The sequence below is a fragment of the Filicampus tigris genome, chromosome 14 (assembly GCF_054856515.1).
Source record: "Filicampus tigris isolate MCC_2025a chromosome 14, RoL_Ftig_1.0, whole genome shotgun sequence".
NCBI lineage: Eukaryota > Metazoa > Chordata > Actinopteri > Syngnathiformes > Syngnathidae > Filicampus > Filicampus tigris.
In genome coordinates, this window is record NC_141230.1 from 15,863,190 (window position 1) to 15,883,402 (window position 20,213).

The following is a 20,213-nucleotide window of genomic DNA, read 5'->3' on the forward strand; positions in this document are numbered from 1 at the left end:
AAAGCTTCAAACTTAATAAAACCGTTTTTAGATTAGTGGTATAGAAAATGGATGGCTGGATGAAAGTATTCCTTAGCACCTGATCTCACCCTCTCTTTGTCAAGAAATGGGAGTCGTAAACGTCACGTGAAGTAAACTAAAAGAAGATGCGCTTGCACAGTTATCCTGATAAGAGGCACAGCGTACTTGCTTCAAGCTGCTCATTCTCACTCAACGTTGACGTGTACTGTAAAATGTACACATACAACAAAAGAGAATGAAGTGCTGTAAATTTAAACCTCGATATGTTCAACCAACCCATATAATCTAGTTTTATCAAAAGTCTGCTGGCTAAATGCTAACATATCATTCAAAACTCCATAGACTGGCTAACGGATATTAGCATAGAGGTTACGGTGATTATAACGTTTCAAACAACTGCTACTTCAACACACACGGAGAAGCAAACCACAAACAGAGCTGACAACTATATTCATCGGCATATATTCTCTCTGCTCTGTGGGATCAATGACTATTACAGGAGATTAGTTGGGGGCCCTCTCCGCCTCATCTTCTTGCTCTTAATTTCATGTGGCATATCTTCCAGTAGACCAACAACATGACACGACACTGAAGGCGTGCGACTCTAAGTTCGGACCTGCACAAACAATGAACCATGACAAAGCTGGGGTTCACTCTACCTTGACGTACGAATGGACCAGAATTTTTACAATTTGGTGTTGGAAATGATGGCGCGGGATATATGTAGCAACGCAGAATTCTCAGCCATCTTGCACTTGATGAGAATGAGAAGTTTGCTTTTTTAGATGAAGGATGAGATAAAGAGATATCAGAACTTCAGTGACTATAGCAGCTTCCTGCTTATGTCTTTCTTTGCCTGTCACCCCCCATTTTTGTCTGCTGCCTTTGATCGAGAGACCTCAGCAAACAGAGGCGGGATTTACATCAGCGGCGTCAAGCTGCTCTCATCACTTTTGCTCTGCTAAAGCGTTTTTAACAGCAAAGCTTTTGAGGCTCCCATCATAGAGGAGCATTACATCAGTTCCTAGGGTGCCGCCTTTCTGTCAGCTCGACTATGACTGCGTCTCAGGGGCTTGTAAATAATCCCTGAGTGCTCCTTATATGACCCCAGATTGATACACTGCAAGTAAATCTCACTGCTGTGAGCAAGAAAAGTGAAATCTCCTAATGAAAGTGTGAAACTAGTTTGTAGCAACCTCAGTTACGCCTCTTAGCTCATGTCAACAAAGCATAAATTCTCATAACAAAACATTAGTTCAATCTGCAATGTAAGGCATTTACAGGGATGAAGGATGCTTTCAAATAACTTTTCATTTATGTGACGTTGTAACTCAAACTGTTTTTAAAGAGCATGTGTGCTTGTAAATTAAAAGCTCTCCATAATATATTTTATTTGTGTCCAGCGTCCACGCAGAAGCTGAGCAGTACTGTTGGTTCTGATAAACTATGCCTAGTCTCCACATCTTGTTTTCTTTGTTCCCTGCTGCCGGGTCTTGACTCATGCGTTATGGATTTATTGGCCTTTAACTTCAATTTGGGTCACATTATCACTGGCATTTTAGTCCCATTTCTTTGTACGTTTTGACAAGAAGGAGCAGGAGGTGTGTTTTATATTACATTGGTGGTTACCAGAGATGGGGGGACTCAAGTCACATGATTTAACGTCTGTTTGTTTCCCATGTTTACGACTTGGGACTTACGTGGCAAAGTATGTAAAAGACTCAACTTGACTTGGATTTATTATTCATGACACTTAACTTTGAATTCAACTATACAAGACTTGACAGGTCTTGCCTGTTTACGTTTGAAAAATCTGCATTTCAATTAGTGTGTGTTACGTAACTGATTGAATTATCAATACAACATATTTTGATGTGCCTCATTAATTACGTTCAAACAACTGACCTAATATAGATCTGCTAATATTAATCTAACAGGAACTACAGTCATTTAACAATTAATGAGAATGTTTTTTTTTTTTTCAAAGCAGATGCTTGTAATTCTGTTGGCTCTAATGAGCACATAGTGACTATGTGGGATGATAACGATTTTCAGTTGAAAGCTTATCATTAGGCCTTTAATTGAAGTGGTAGGCAGGCTGCTTTAGATCCCTTTTGCCTGCGGAGAGGGGAGTTGCTCTCGCCCCTTTTCTTTCTGTCACTGCCACAAGGTTTACATGTGTGCCACATGAATCGTCCTTTTCCTTTCGTGTAAAGAGCTTAGCATACACCCGCTCAGCTGCACACACACTCTCTCTCTCACACACACACACACACACCCACACACCCACACCCACACACATGGCAGTGTCTGCTGGGGGCCACTAATGTCAATGTGTGTGGTCGCATGTCTGGACTAAATGCATGCCCAGTGGCATTTATGAGAGGGATGTCATTGGAAATGGCAAGGAGTAAGCTTAGGAATTAAAGTAGCCTTTCACTTACGTTTGGAAACGGGAGCGCCGACATTGCACAAGCTCAGTGCAAGTGCAAACAATGCACCAAGTGTTACGGTTTAGTACTGTTATAGCTACTACGTCAAATTGTGTGTTTGTGTTTTAATCATCAGTGTCTGAAGAGTGCAAAAATGATTCATTTCTATTCAACCCTGTTTTATTTTTTTCTATGTTGCGACACCAACCACAAAACACTGGAACCATGATGCTTGATTTGTGTTGAGTTAAAAAGGAAAAAAAAAATCAGATGATGGATTTGAACTAATATGCACGATGGAATAGAGTTTCTGTTTTCAACTTGAAACATTTTTTTAAATGTTCAGGAATGAGTGAAATGAAAAATTGTTGAAAATGTTAACTGTAAAAAATGTCCTGCTTAATTTGCGTCAAGCACCAATTGTTATTCTTATCTTATTATAGCTTCAACCCAAAAATAAAATAAATAAAAAAATAAAATTAAGAAAAATATATATTTTCCTATTTTCTTTACCTAAAATTATATCTAATATGATTCACTGGCCATCTTTTGCCCTGCTGCAAATGTGACCCTACAATGTAAAGTGATCTGTCATAATCAATGCAGTCAAATAATTTACAGTTTACATTTACAGTGTACTCAAACTATATGTGAGTGATATTAAATATGGCTTATGTGAATTTTCCCTACTGTAGGTTAAATAAAGGATTATTTGAACATAATCACAACTATATATTGGCTATTCAACATTTTGGTACAGTGCAGCTTATCCAACATGCTCAATATACTGCAGGAGGCCTTTAATGGGTAATGTGCTGATAATGCTTCTGTCACATGTCAGGTTGTATTTAATTTAATTCTGGGCTTCAAACTGGTTGTCTCATTTTGTTAAATGCCTATTATCGCACCTCTTGTTTCCACCCCCCTTGGACTCTCCCTATAGCTTAGGTAGGAGGGCCTTCAGATGACAGCAGAGCATGTGTTTCAACACATTTATAATGTGATGGGAAAGGGGGTTTAAAGTGACTGAGCTAATACAAAAAATTGCTTAAAAGGAAAAAAGAGAAGGGTGAAACCCAGTAGCAGAATGGGAAAAAAAATGATATCATCTTAAGGAAATTGCATTTGGGAAAGCATATCATTTGATTTTGACCTTTCCATTTTCCCTCTCATTTTCTCAGCAATATCGCTGTCTCTTAAACAGCACTTTGGATGTAAGAGACATCTTTCAATCCATCCTGTTAAAGTGAATTGCATCAATAGGACTAAACTGTAGGTGCATTATAAAGTATCAGTCACCGTCCTTGAGAGCAAGGCCATTGACTCCTGCTGGATCAAGTTCATTTGTACGCTCCTTCACTTGGTCTCTGCCTCGACATTTATATACAGTACGTAGGCTATCACGACTAACACTGATCAGTAATGAGACGTTTCATCGTGATGTTTTTATAGCTTCACTAAAAGCAACTCTTTCTAATTTAATAATAAAAATTGTAAATGCAAAATGTGTACTTTGATGACAAAATGGTCATTCCTAAAATACCTTACTGGGAGGTATAACAGTCAAAATAATCCCAAAAAAGCTTCCACCCTTTACATCAATTACAGAAAATGACAACATGACGTTAACCCAATCCCTTGTTGAAACAAAGTGTGACGGATGGATGTCGTTTCAGAAATCTTGGGTGGGTTCTAGATGGAGAAAGTTAGCTATCCAAACACCTCGAGCTGTGTGAAGTAATGCCGCATTGCACAGCAAACTGGAGGAGAAAATGAAGGTGACTATGTCAGCTATGAAAAACATTCCATGGTCAAACTACCAGCCACTCGCATGGACTGTCATTTCCTCTCTCGAACCATTATCCACAATGGACTCAATACAAATACAGTAAATAAACGTTAGAGTGTAAAAGCTGACAAGAGCATTAAGCCATAATATTGCCCTGCAAATGACTACATGTAATGCGTATGACATATATGTGGATATGAAACGCATTACATATTAGCATAGCGTGGAAAGTAAACAAAATACCTTCAACGCTTGAAATTGTATTGTCATCGTATCATAATCTTTCCTGCTGTCACCTGTCTACATTCTGTCCTTCAAATGGGTCAAGACGACATGCGAAGAGCTGTTTTGAAATGCAAAAGTTGTAATTTCCTGTGTTGTCCCTCCTTTCTCCTGATAGTTTCTCCACGCCGCTTATTAAATTCAGTCAAGGCGATTACAATCGATGGTTAATCATATAAAAGCCCAGAGAGGTTGCACTGGGTGTGACTCTGGTTTTATGAAATGACTATGTTATTGCTGTGGTTTCCCTGCTTTTGGCAATGTGCCTTTCTTTACAGTGTGGGTTCTGCTGGAAAAGAGTAAATATTGTTTTATGGCTTTCTTTATAGCGGGAGTAAAAACAGTTATTGTAAGCTTCTAATGCTTTTTTTTCTCTCTTACAGTGCAGGAGCAAGAGTCTTATTAACCAGTTTCAGCTTTTGAAATTTAAATGCATTGTTATTGCTTTTTTTATACCTAATATTCACTTTTGCTTTTATATGCAGACACACACACTATATATAACTATTAAAACAATATTACATGGTTCATTTTCCAAATTACTCCAAACTATGTTAACAAAGCCAGGTTGGATCGACTGTTATGTACGGAAGAGGATTAGGGCCAGTGGGAGAAATAAAATAGGTTGGCAAGATACTGACTTTCATCTCAGAATTCTGACTTTAAACTCAGAATTGTTCTTTAAAGTGAGAATTCTGACTTTAAAGTGAGAATTCTGACTTTATTCTCAAAATTCTGACTTTAAAGTCAGAATTCTGAGAATAAATTCAGAATTCAAACTTTTCAGAATTCCCACTTTAAAGTCGGAATTCTGAGAATAAAGTCAGAATTCTGAAATAAAAGTGAGAATCTTACCAACCTTATTTTTTTCCCCACTGGCCCAAATCCTCTTCGGAGGTTATGCGCCAGAGATTCAATCAGCTGAAATAAAATTCTACTTCCCTAATCCAGTGCTCTATTTTGTGACCATTTGTTGTCACAAATACAAGAAGTGTCATTCCAGGTATGAGAATTGCATTGTTTGAAAACAGAAAAGAAGCTTGTGCATTGCACTGGCAATGCAGTTTAACATAACACTACAGTGAAAACAGTTTTGCTGACCCATCTGCAGGGGTTGCTGCCAGCAATGATGATAACATATTGACAGAGGCTCTACAGGGACACACCCAGCACTATTGCTTTGCTTGGCTTGGAAAAAAAAATTCTGCATTGGGGAGGAGCCTCCATGTACGTGCTCGTTGCCCGCAGGTCTCCTGGATGAGGATGGATGAGGACATTTGGATGTCAGCATTAAGAGGGCCTATCTGGCTCTGTCAGATGTCCACAAGGGAGGGGAAACCCGAAAGGGTCCAAGTCTCAGTTGGCAAACATATCCATCCTTTTGTCACACTGTCTAGAATTTGTTGTATTGTCAGAACTTGTGACGACACAAAAGCAGAATCTATCCAGGCATTGACTACTGTTTTAGCCTAGACAATCCTCGCCATCCCTCGCTGCACCGTTGCTTTGTTATCAAGTTCTGCTTTGTTTTCAGTGGATGCAAGTACAGGTGTCAAGGGAACCCCCACAGATGACTGGATAGGACCTCTCAGAGTCAGTCATTGATTTCACTGCAATACCTGCTGTCTGTTTTCTGGGCCTTCCGGGTAAAAGTCTGGGATCCTACGACTAACAGTGGCTTGGGTGGTTAACCATCCACAGCCCAATCCACGGGATGCTTTATAAATCAATATGACCTCCAGAGCAATCATTCTTGCTTTCGTCTTTGACTCCCCTTTCCAGCATCTTTGTTCCCCATGGACTAACGCAGAAATTTAACACCCACGGAGCTGTGGAAAGCCCTCATTATGTGGGTGTCCGTTAAAAAAGAAGATAGCAGCAGATTACTATAATGATGTGTGCCATCATGTCTGGTTAAGGGGGAGCACAGCCGGGAATATGATTACTGGCTTCGCTTGTCGAGACACTTTGTGTTGACCCATTAAATTAACTCTTAGAAAACCTGAGCAAGGAGTGAAACAATAAATGGATTTAATAAACGAATACAGGCATCCTGGGACTATAACTCCGGAATGTTTTCATTTTCTCCAACAGGGGCCGGCCACTAATTGGGTTACATTGGCTCAGCAAGGAAGTTGTCAAGCTTCAGGGGTTTTTATTTGTGCCTGGCCTACAAATGAGCGACCAAAGCTGTGACCCTCAGGTTGATGCCCCCGTGAGGCCTTTTAAGGTACAGCTGTCTGATGAGCCGGTCCAGAAACCTTCCCTTCCTGAGCAAATCCAACACTCTGGGGTGTTAGGGTGACAGAAGGTAAGAGGCCACACAGACTGCGATTACAGGAGGATTTTAGGGCTCTCTTGGAAGGCTTTGCCGGTAAGTGGATGAGGTTGTTGGAGAGAAGTAGGATCCTTAAACTAAAAGCTAATGATAGCGGATGGGTGATATTAGACTGTGGACACCCATTTCATGCAAGGACATCTGCACCAAGCCTCACCATATGCGGCAGTATGTAGCTACATCGTTATTGCGTTCCGGTGTTACTCATTGTAATGCAAATTTAAATCGCCTGAATTAATGTGCAATGTGGGGTATAACACAGTTTTGATCACACTGATTCCATCCAAATTTGTCCCGAGCTGCTGTCCTTTAGCTGAGACAATATTTGTTGAAAGTGTTTGCTGCTTAAAAATGTATTGTGTCATCGCTAATAATATGCTTTGACACTGAATTTCCCTGGCAATTTTAAACCAAGTCATGAAAGCAGCGCTGCAATTACGAGGCCACCCTGCCTATCCAGATGTTGGGATTTTACCAGATGCGGCGCCCCTGCTGGGGTGTCCTAACAGCAATCTCCGCTGTCCTCTGTCTCCAGGGGAAGAGACCAGCCAAGGCGGAAAGGAGAAACACACCTAGCAGCTGATGTTGACCTACAAATGGCCAAGTACTGTGTTTGCATGTGGGCAACTGTCAACATGAAACTAATTACAATAAGCATATGTCCTCTATGTGCTTATTGACTTTACAAAGTCAGTTTTAGTGAAGAAAAAAAACAGCCTTGGCAACTTGGCATAGCTGGGATTTGATTTGCCTGGCTGGTTAGAGGAATAGGAACCGATTGGAAACTGCCAAATAGTGTCTTCATGCTGGGTTAAATAATTTTGTGTTTTGCATGACCAAATAGACCACGTCTTAATCTTCACTTCTGCACTTATTTCAAAATCCAAATCACCATGAAAACATTTAGGTCTGGCAAAATGGGCTAATATGCTGTCACGCCACTTATTTGGAATCATAATGGGTGTAAGCATGCTGAGTGAAAGAGGCTGAATGCTCCCTGCCGCTATAAATACTTGAGGGTAACATTCCTCTTAATATGCAATTACGCCAATATATATTTGTGTCCGTGTGTGTGCGCGCGCGCGCGTGTGTGTCTAAAAGCAGCTACAGTTATGGCGGTGTTCTAGGGAATTGAAATTAATGATTGTAATCAGAAGCAAGCAGCAAGCCAGGAAAGGGCAATTAATACAAGCAAGCTGAGCTGCTGGTTTTTGCACGGGTGAGGCATGGCTGCAGCTGAAGAGACGGAGGATTAAGATGCAGCCACAGACAAACTACACAGCTATTCCACACACAACAGATGCCCGCAGAGGAGAGGTGCTGGGAGCCTGGCACCAATGAGCATCCGCTAACGGGCCACTCGGTCAGCGCGGCCCGATACAAGCTGACAACCTCCTGGCAGCGTTCAGATAACACCATCTTCTCTGTTTAGTTCCTGAGCCAAAGGAAGGCCCTCACCCCGGAGCCTCTGCAGTGAATACAAAAGGGATTCAATGCAAAGCTGCACAGTGGAGCTACTATGTGTGTGAGAGAGACAGGGCAACATCAAGAGATAAAGGGGGACAGAAGCGGGGGAGGCCATTGTGAGCAGGCTCAGCTCAAGTACATCTCAATGTGAGGGATGTTTTTGTTCCTCCCTTTTTTTTTTTTGCTGCTCTGTGTTTTTAAGAGTGAGCAGTCCTTTTGATACCTGCGTCTCATTGAATTTCATTTATTTCAGTAAAAACAGACACACGAACTGAACTCATCTGTTCTTGCATTAAGATGTTTGGTGATTTCTTGAATTAAAGATTAACTAGTATGTCACCATTCAGGCTCTTTCCACTCAGCACTTGCCGGTTGAATGGTGGTAACTCGCTCAACCGCATTTGTGCTGTTTGTATTAGATAATGATGCGTGTGTAAGGATACACCACACCAGCTCTTGTCGATCTCAACCTGCAGTTGGAAGGGAACAACATTTTTCTTCTTGTTTTCCAAAAACGTTCAAATATAACCACTAGCAATTATTCTAATAGGTTAATGAAACGTTGCTTGTTTGTATGCTTCCTCTTGAGTATGAGTGGACAGAAGCATCACTTTATGACTCGACACGATATAACGCCCCAGTGAAATCATCCTTATGGACCAAATAGAAAATAACATTCACAAGCTCCTCTGCAAATCATATGATATAAAAGGACTGTGGATTCAGACTTCAACACTAATGCCGGTTGGCCTCATGCCCACCCCTTAATAGACTTGCTTCTATGGCGTTTTAGTGTGAACTAGGTCATAAAACTGTCGGGTTGGAGGGCAGTGTATTGAGAGGGAAATTTGATTGAATTCTCCAGCATATTTTGTTGGTTAGAGAAATACCATCACCTATTGACTGATACCTTACCAATCATAAATCCAGACGGCAGAAAGTGTTGAAACCGTCTGCGACGCCTTCACGGGTACTGATAAATTAGAGTCTCTTCTTCAATTCAACTTCTCCAATTTGTTCTCTCTCGCCATGAAAGCAACAGCTCAGTTAAATGTGTCTCTCTTTAACAAACCCATTACTTTAATGAAGGACAACGCAAACATATAAAATTTATCGTTTTCACCGTGGCTGCGGCCAAATAGAAAACGCTGAGAAAGATCAGCTCATATTGCCCACAGGAATAGATGGTTTTCCTCACATAATAGTATTAAAAGGATCTTCCACTTCTTTTTGCTTGGGAATGGATCAAAGTGGACACAGTAAGTACTGTATTCTTTTTCTTGTGCAGCTTGTCTGCCCTCTTCTGGACTCATCTGGTCATGTCGCAAAAAAAAAATATCCAGCCATCAATCTTCAACAGTACAGCGGGGTCACGGGTGAACTGTAGCTAGCCTGTGCCTGCTGACTTTGGCCAAGAGATAGGGTACACCCTGGATTGGTCACCAGTCAATAACAGGGCACATATAGACAAAGAAGGATGGACGCACTGACTTCCATATTTTGCCACGTGGGTTTTCAGTACACACATATATTAGGTGCCTCACTGAGCAGTTTGGCACATTGTTGTGTGGCATCAAAAACAATGTACGTAATTTCTAATTTGATGATTATAATTGCTTAGTCCTTACGTTAAGAATGTAGTGAAGCGCTGAACTTAACTCAACTAACTCAACCGGCAGGTAAACGAGCCCAGTTGATTAGAAGCACCTGCGGCTAAAGCCAAGCTGTGGCAGGGTTTTTACTTTTCTGGACCTGGATTACCCACCTCTGCACACAAGGACTTCAGTATTAAACACACAGGCAGAAAATAACGTTCACAAAATAATGTTTCATGGCCTAATACAATCAAAATTCCTAACCCAACGAGTTCTGACATTGAGTGAAAAATGGTTGGTACATCTACAAGAAAGATGGTTGGTACATCTACAAGAAGAACAAAGTTCACGTTTGAGACACATCCAATATGGTGGTGCCGTCGACGTAACGTTCAGTGACCAAAGAGGAGTTCATGAATGTCTATGATTTGGAGGCGTTGCTTTTTTTTGCACTTACAATGGCTTACCACTGAGTGGCAATGTAAGGAATGTTTCCACTGCCACGGTTTTGTCACTCATGCAGTCCAATGCAGGAACCTCTGTATTCAGTATTGAGCCCAGAGGGCGGTTTTGGTTAGTATTATCATTTTGCAAAGAGCTACCAATTTAATGCACAATTTTAAAACTAGAAAAAGAATCCTCAAATTACATGTAATTATATTATTAATAATAATTAATGATTTTCATCAATGTGAAGACTTTGCTGTTAATGATTTCTCCCAATAATTATCACCAATGGTTTAACATGGTAGGAAACAAATTAATATCAATATGTAGGAAACATATGCAAAACTTTAGTTTTATATGCCTCTGCAAGGTTTCATATTGTCAAATGATCCCTTCTACAATATTTTGAGGAATTACAATATTGTGTCAGTGGTGAGCTATTTTTAAACCAGACTCCTCAAGTGGTCCAGGGGGTGCACCTGATGTCCGTGGGCAATATGTTTCTGACACCTGCTCACAGTATTGCCCATCATCAACTGAAAGCATTTCACTCAAAATGCAAGGTTGTCGCATTCACAAGAAATATTTTGGGGGGACATTTTCATGCTTGCCCTTTCTGTGAACCCATATCTTTAACCCACAAAAAAGTGAAGCAGGAATTGTGAAACTGAAAAACAATCATTGCAGAAAAACATCACATAGACAATAAAGACAACGATGAAGTGAAATAGACGTGGCAAAAAAAAAAAAAAAAAAAGGTTGATGTAGCTATAAATGTTTTATTGTTGAGAAATATTTTTTAAAAATGGGTGTTGATAAGGAATATTAGGTGGTGATTGTGAGGTAACTTTCAATAAAGGGTAACATATGTATTTTCTAATGTATGCTAACACAGACACACACCCATGCAGTACTGCACAATGACATTGGCACATCGGATATGTAATATCATGAAAAAGTGCTTCAAACAAATCCGAATAAAGGGAGTTGTAATGATGAATTTCCTCTTTGTGGTGACATCACTGCCCCTTTCGCTTTGGAGATGGTTGAAAGCCCAGATGTGAATAAGAGGGATGTGGTGTGCCACAAGCTAGTAAACAGCAAAGAAACACGGCCTTTTAGTTCCTGTGGTCAAACTGTTATGCAGCATTTAATGTTTAAAGAGAAGGGTGGGGCAGCATTCAGAAAGAAAGCATTTTATATAAATGCCACTGGGCTTGAATGGGATGTTTTTTTGAAGGTCTGAGGGAAAAGTAAGGGATGACAAAGACAAGCAGGTGAGATGTGTTGATATTCGGTGTAAAACCATACGGAGCGGGTACGGATAATTAGCTGATGGGAGGATGTGACCGCAGGTGTAACAAACTCAAAGACCCAACGGGGCAGCCATCGTCACAGCAGTAGCAGTAGTTACGTACTATTCTTTCCTGCCACTAACCTCAAACTAGTTCCCACCACTTCCTGTCTGGACACATGGCAAACAAACACACAGGCGCATATACGCACACACACTACAAACTCCCAATACACAATTACGGAACATTTAGTTGACTGTTATTGGTCCAAGACAGTCTTTTAGAACTTTTGGACCATCTTTTGTACATTGAGCTCAAATAAGTGTGTGCGTGTGACAAAGAGAGACCTTTGAAAGTGTGCCATGGTACAGAGACTGCGGTTCAAATGGGTTTACAGCCATAGCAGTGACCTCATGAAAGATAATAATATTTATATTATAGAAGAATGTAAATGAGATTAAGATACGTGTCCTGAAATATTTGGGCAGAAAAGTAATTGTTTTGTTTCATTTTAAATGTTGCTCTTGATTTCTGAATTCTAAACACCAGAGGGCAGCAACAATCCATGGTTCACGTGTAGCAAGTTGCCTGCCTGCTATTCATGTGATCTGTGTAGTTTTGATTATTAGATTTTGAGTTTCGCGTTGTCTTTGTTATTCATTGTGTGTCTTTTTTCGTGTCTTGCTCCTTAGATTTTCGTTTCCACGTGTCAGCCCGGTCCATGTGTCTTCCAATCAGCTCCCCGATCCACTCATGTCTAGTCCAGGTGTTTCTCATCAGTTTGCTTGTATTTAGTACCCTGGTTTCTTTCTGTCTTGATTGGTTTGTTGCTTCTGTTTCGGTCATCGTCAATCACTTCATGAGTCATGTCCTGGTTCTCTTTATCGTTTTTTTTGCCAGTTTTGGTGTGTGTCTTAGAATCTCCATTTGTTGGACTTGGTTAATTTTTGATTTTGATTCCTCCATGCTCCTTGGTTTCGTTTTTGGATGAATAAATGAGAGTTGTCATAGTTAAAGCATCAACTTGAATGTAAATTATTGAGCGTTTTTTTTTAAAATCAGTTAAGATTTATTTACTTCCTGTAGAGGGCTATAACTTCTGCTCGTATGTGCAGCCAAACTCAGAAGTGTCAAAAGTAATTTGCACACTTTGCAAATCCAGAACTAAACCTGTACGCGAGAAGCTTTAAGAATTGTTTCTATGAGAAGACTATAGGAAAGATGCCTGTAAAGCTGAGTCCAGTTTGTTTAACTATTCTATTTTACAGGAAAAGGATTTCATTCAAGGTTCAAAGAAAGCCGTTACCGTATACAATATACTTTGTATTTGATGATCATACGTTAATTCCACAATTTTACTCAAGTAAACATTACAAGATTCTTAGAAAATTGTAGAAGTAGACAACTATGATTATGGAAACTTGTGCGATTAATGAGCAGAGGTGGTCATTTTAATAAGTTTTGCTGGTTCGTCATTCGTCATCCGTCAGTGGCCAGGGTAGCCGTCCGTCATTCGTCAGTCCATCATTTTTCATGACGAACTGAAGTGTAATTGTCAGTCCGTCAATGCGTCAGTCAGTCCGTCATTTAAATCTGTCAGTCTGTCAGACATCCATTGGTCCGCCAGTCAGTCCCCCAAAAAAACGTCAGAAACACAGGTGTCCGCCAGTGACGGGGCTGACGGACCGGTCAGTCAGTCTGACCGAATGCCCACCTCTGTTCATAATTTTAAACATTTGAATCACTTGACAGCGCTAAAATAAATCCTTGTTTTCGATTCCTCCTGCCCCGGTCTTGCCTCCTTGCTTTCCTGCACTTAGGTCCTCCAATACCACCAAAACCAGTTTTGTGTGACAACCAGTAATGCCCAGTCACACAGAAGTACACCAGTCCCAATACTGGTGCATTTGTAATAGCAATGATGATCAAAGCGGGGCTCTTTTTTATATTATGATAAATATATTTTGGAAAGGAAATATTAAATGGTTGGAGCTGAGAGCATTTAAAGGAAGCTTCGGGTTGACTATGTTATCTGTTTTTTTTAATTGTGTCCTTTATTAATGGAAGTCCCACGCGTAAACATTATCTATTCCAAACGACAATGTACCCTCAAATTCATTATCATTTTTTAATGTAACTAATGACGACACACTAATAGTAAAAACCTGCCATGAAACTACATTCATTAGATGTATTTATAGTTGCAGTCATATTGAAACCATCATATTTCTACTAAATTTGTTTCCTGTCAAATTTACCCCTCCTGTCCATCACAGCAGTGTTGACAAATTAAGATGTGCAAGCCTGAGTGCTCTGCCTGACAGATGTTGCTCTCCAACACACACACACACACACACATACACATGTGAGCATGCACGCAGAGTGTGAGCAACACAGTTTAACAAGCACCACGGCAGTGATGTGGTCAGCTTTGCTTTATGTGCATTCGTTGAGAAGCCACATGAAGACTTCTGGGTATTAAAGGACAAGCCTCAGTTGGCTAGGAGGGAATCTGTCATGCAAGAAAACTGTGTCCACCCCCTCTCATCTTCACCATTTTAGTTCTTTTCAAAATGTCTTCACAGTACTTTGCGTACCAAGTTCTTTCTTTGAACCAATTTTCTTTCTCCGCCCTTCGGCCAAGTTTGCTCCTTCGTTTCATTCATTATGTGGCATATTAGTCCCTTGTATAATACTCTCCATCTTAAAAATCTAAAACCACTGGAATGTTCCATCTAAGAGGTGGGCGGACCTGGGGGTATGGGAGAGGCCAATCTAACCAATTAAGGAGGAGATTGGGGTAAGACGGACAGCTTCTAAATGGTGTAATAACAACCTACTAAAATGTAATTACAACGCAATAGCAATAGACACTTCTAATGACAGGATGTATGTCAATGTAATTTCCTAATTATGGTTTTGGCTTATTGCCTGACTGTTAACATGGCGTGGAGATTATAGAGAGGTGTCTGAACGCAGAAATTCAACCGCAAGGTCTTGTAAAGTGTTAGGTCATAATGGCCTTTACGTGTATGAATCGGAGCTGCTAGGTTAAAGACGACCTTGCAAAAGAACGAGCCAATCCGTGCAAACTGGAGTGAGTGACGTATCAGGGTCATGTAATATTCATGAAGCAGTTTTATATACATGTCATTTCATCTTTTTGTTTATTCATGTAGGTCAGAAGTGCACGTGTCAGCTGAATCAGGGCTGTGCTTATTGTGTGACCCCCTGCTGTCCGTCCACCCCTCCACATTGTCCACATCCATTCATGCTGCTGCCATACGAGCATATGCCCATCCATCGCCATCCCTCCATTCATCATTCCATCTCTAACAAGAGGAGTGGATGGTGGCGTCCATTATTACAGAGCATCCCAGAATAGAGTCTCGTTTTATTACAAGTCCCTCTGGTCGCCGTGGCTACCCAAATTACAGGCCAGCCTTCTCAAACATAAAAAAAAAAAAAAAGAAAAGTTGCCCAGCCGAAAACCAGCCACCTCAATAAAGGACGGATTAGAAAATCCTTTGCTTTTTTTCCCCTCCTTTCCTTTTTGAAAGGTTTTTCTGTACATTTTTCTCCCTCTGGAGTTTTGTTGGAGCACTGCGGTCTTCTCTCCAGTGGTTTTACTCCCCGACCCTGCGGCGGGAAAATGCGCTCACTTGTGGGTTTCTGGGAAGGCAGTGGCGGACGAAACATCTGTTGGGAGCAAGATGTAAGCGTGTGTATGTACGATGTACGTGTGTGTATGTGTACAAAAACGCACGGTTATCATGTTCTGGTTGACAGATGCGTTTTGGCGATAGCAAAATAGGGCGAGAAAATAATTTCACGTTGCATTTAGTATGTCACTTCTGGACGGTAGTTGTCAAACTGCAATGTTCGGCTCTTTCATGTTAGACTTGGATCGCCTTTCGGTTTTTTTTTTTCACACCAAAAAAGAAATCTCTAAAGCTACAACACCTCTAGACGTATATGTTTAATAACAACACAGCAAATCATCACAGGAACAAAAGCATTCAAATACTGAGAAAGTAGCCTACTGTATCTCAAATCACTTTTGTAATTAAGAACTAGCGTCATGCCGTGGGGAGAAGTGAGGCCACCGGCGGCCATCTTACGTTGCCACTTGCTAAGACCTCCTAACTTGAATACATTGATTTCTCTGCAGAGTTGTCACGTTATTTTCTGTCACTGGGGCAAAATACCACCGTTTATGGCATACAGTTGTATCAATAGAAGTGCAACATGCACATTTCTTGGGTAAGAATGTAATTTAAAATGTCCTCTTATAAGGTACATATAGTGTGAGTGCTACTCAAAGATTTGTCTGCATCATGTTGTCAGAACCATCAACAATGAAATGAAACTAAAGCATACCTGTCAACTTGTACTTTATCCCCGTATTATATACGTTTTTTGATCATGTCAAATTGTGTACGCCGTATTAACAATTTTTGTACAGGAAAAAAAAAAATTAAAAACTTGTTTTTTGTTAGATAATTTCCAACTTTTGAGTGGCAATGCACATTTAACCAGAGCTGGGCATTTTACTAAAATATTTTACAAACAAATATCGGTCGGTCCGCCTATCATTTGAAACGGGCTTCCGTTAGCTTTTCCGTTGACCAACTTTGACCAACTTCCAACAATAATTCCAAGAGAAAATTACGGCACACCTTTGCGATATGCATATTGAATAGGCCTTTACCGTATTGTGATACCGATATTTATTTCCATATATCGTGCAACTCGAATTTATATTATGTGGTACACTAGCATCCACGCAAAATTCAGTTTGGAATTCATATTTAAATTATAGTGTACGGATTATTTTCCTTTCTTGTCGTAACATAATGTCTGATTCTATGGTTATCATTGCAGTCTTCCACTTTTCCAACAGTGAAAATAAAATAAAATAAATACAAAGCCATAAAAGAAAGCAAAGAAAAAAAATATAAAACTTGTTGAATTAATCCTTTAGATGTTCACTGAGCTGAAGTGTTATAAGATGTGTCGACATCCTGCATGACATTTGACCTCACGCACCATGAGGATTTGACTTTGAATGTATATTTTTCCAGAAAATGTTGATTGAAGTCCAAATCATACAACTTCTGGGGACTTCGACTTTGGAGCTTCCACTTTATTGTGGTGAAAGCTAGTTTTATGCTTCATCCTGTTTTTAAATTATCCACCAGTGTTTTCAATTTAGCCAGGGCATGGAACAATTACTTCCGATGGAGACAATTGTGGAACATTACAAAAGCTGAGTTTGGGCTTGAGTAAATTACACTCAAGCAATATCAACAATGACATGACAAAAGATCCCAAATCATATATTATTTAGTCAGGGATTGGCTTTAATGAGTGTATAAAGTGGTTTTGGGTCTGGCACTTCTCAGTTTAAGGTGCTGGTTTTTGCTTCATATAATGATGTACTTTTGTGATTGTCTCCATAGGTTAAATAACTGAAATAATGTAGCCCAAATTTTGTCTATGGCAACGTTTCTGGATAAAGTATAATCCTGTCGTGATAACGGGTCGTGGAAATAACGTAGGATGCTACTAGAGATCAGTACCAGGTACTTAAAACTGTGACCTAAAATTCCTTGATTGTAGAAGGGGTAACGGTGATAAAAACAAAAAGGCGTATTTTGAGACTTTCACCAAAATCTCGCCTTTTAAATCCAAATTGAGAAATACAGCTCAGGATGTTTGCTCATTAAATGATATGAGGACTCTTTATCATGTGGCAGCCCACAAGAAGTGGGCCTGCTACCCATCTTGGTTTTCCGAGCCATCATTTAGGAAGCCAGGATTTTACAGGAAGTGTGAATGTGGTGTGCGATGAAAGGATGGGATGAGGTGTGTGTGTGTGCGCGGAGGTCTGTTTGTGTGTGTGAGTGCCTACAGTGCACTCTATTATTTGGTTACTGTGGTTGTCATGATGTCAGACATTCACAAAGGAGTAAACAACAGCAGCACGCTAGTGAGTGACATGAAAACATGTTGAGAAAATGTGTTTTGTAGATTAAAGGTAAAAAAAAAAAACATTAAACATATAAATTTTGAGGATATTCTTAACATACAGACTGCAACACGCCATGAGTCTGTCATGACGACTTCAGACATCTGCAGACTGGAGCCTGTCCCAGGGTTGACTCAGTGTTAATCCTTGTAATGATGGTCAGTCGGAAGCAAAGCATCTTGGTGGTTGACACTAAATCACATTCTTTCAAGATTTACATCCTAGCGTACAGAAATGAAATGACACCAGGTCTATGTGTTTCATTGTTGTAAACAACTGATCAGACCCAACTACTTGCACAAATATTGAATATTATGTCATTTAAGACATCTGAAAGCTTGGTCTCAGTCCCAAAACAGCTAAAAACACCCGAGAATGGCTAAGAGCGAAATATTGGACTGTTCTGAAGTAGCCTTCGATGAGTCTTGATCTAAATCTTGTTGAACATCAATGGACGTAGCAGAAGCATGCTTTCTGGGAAAAACCTGGGACAACTTGGACAGTTTGCTCATGACGGTTGGGCCAAAACATCTTCTGAGTGGCAGAGCTGGGCATTCCGTCTCTGTGATGGACCGGTCCGTCCATCCGTCACTGACGGACGCCCGGTTTGCTGACGGTTGACCAATGACGGGAAAAATTTGAAAATAGATGGATTAAGCATAGACGGAAACCCCTTTATTTAGTCCGGCATCCGTCTGCAGTCAGTCATTAGTCTATTTTTTGTGGCGAGGCTTCGATGGCCGCGGCGGGCACGGGGAGGAAAATAGTGAGTTTTTGTTGCTTGGGGGACAGATTTGAGTGAGGGACCACCCTGTGAAGAGGCTTCCAAAGCGCAGTGAGTCACTATTTCTGTACAAATAGACTTGTCGACGAACGGCCGTTTAAAATTAGAGACGGACCGGCCTGTAAACGGGTACTACTTTTTTCCCCCTGGAAAAAAAGGTGAATGATGGACGACGGAAGGGTACTACCTACGCTGCAGATGGATGATGAATAACGAATGCTCAATTTTTAGTAACATACCCAGCTCTGCTGAGCGGTGCAAAAGTCTTACTGAAAGTTATAGAAATTGATGGTCTGTGTTCTTGTTGATTTGGTTTTGATGAGGTTTAATTTGAGTTTGATCATGTTCTTCTTGTGTCCCTTTTTTCATCTCTGTCTCATTAGGTTTTTGTGTACACCTGTTCTCATTAAACCGGCCCCTTGTGTCTTCTAATCAGCTCTCTCAATCACTCATGTCTTGTCCAGGTGTTCCTTGTTGTCTCGTCAGTTTGCTTGTATTGACTTCCCTGGTTTCTTTCTGTCTTTGTCATTTAGATTTTTGTGATTGCTGTCTCAGTCCCTGTCACTCAAATCATGTCTTGTTGAGTCTTATCCTTTTGTTTGTTCTTTTGAGTCTTGTTGTGGAGTTCTGATTAATCCACGTCTCTTCTTTTGATATAAGATTGAATTTTCGAGAGTAATCATGCCTGGCCTCCCTGCTTCCCTCAACTACGCACACCCGTAGCAGTCTCATTTTTACCAGTTAATTTTCTTTTTTTTTTTCTTCTTCTTTTTCTTTGACAGCGGGGTACCAACAATTTTGCCCATGTAGCCACAGTACATATATTTTTTTCTTTTTCATCCTTAAACCTCCTCTGTGTATGATTTCATGTTAATTATTAACTTATTTTCATAATTATATTTGAACTGTTATTGTTTTAATCCCACTTCTTTTTCGGTGTAACATAAGAACTATTAATAGAAGTGGAACAACTTACAAGTTACTTTTGAAAGAGATGTCATTTTTGTTCCCTTCTATATTTTATGAAAAAGCCATTAGTGACCATGACAAAATACAAGTAGGGTGCAGAGGTGATCTTAACACTGCAGTTGTTTTATTGGGCTATGTTTATTTTTTCTATCTTGTTTACATTTGAAAGCTTTTTGCTGGGCTAATATTTATCATTAGTTTCACCTGAGGACTACCATGTCCCGTCGCTTTATTCCCAGTGTCCAATCAGTTCATTAAGTATGTCAAACCCCGGAAGACCGGTTTCGTCTTTGGTTTAGTTTGAATAACTATCAATCATTTGCAGTAATTCTTGCCAGCCGGCTACTTAGTTTCTGCATTTCCGTCCACCTGCCTTCACTCAACGTCACAAAATCTCTCTTTTGCCCAAATATATAATTACAGTCTGCCTGTATGTAGCTAAATACGCCCGTGCGCACGGCTGGTCTCCCTGGTCATGTTTTTTCCTCCCACCGGTCGTGTTTGAAGCGTTTATAATTGGCAGAGGCATCGTGTTAGGATTAGAGGCTGCTGGTTTGAACACTCCAACACCCCTGCCTGCCTATTCCACCCCTCATTCAGACAACCGCAGCTTTAAACCCCAAACCCCTCTTAATGTTCCACATACGGTATGATGTATGGGAATAAGTATGGCGCAATGTTATAATGTAATAAACACAAAATTAAATTCCTATAGATGCAAAGTTCGCAAATTATAATAGGTATTTTTTTAAGAAAAACAGAT

The 20,213-nt window shown here is 40.3% G+C and overlaps 1 long non-coding RNA gene across 1 annotated transcript; it reads left to right on the forward strand.

The window, feature by feature from the left end:
- The first annotated feature begins 11,455 nt into the window (after positions 1–11,455).
- Positions 11,456–15,142, forward strand: LOC147136528 (uncharacterized). The gene is made up of 3 exons (XR_015089690.1): positions 11,456–11,648; positions 12,359–12,432; positions 14,846–15,142. It is a non-coding gene; the product is annotated as an uncharacterized LOC147136528 (long non-coding RNA).
- Positions 15,143–20,213: the final 5,071 nt, after the last annotated feature.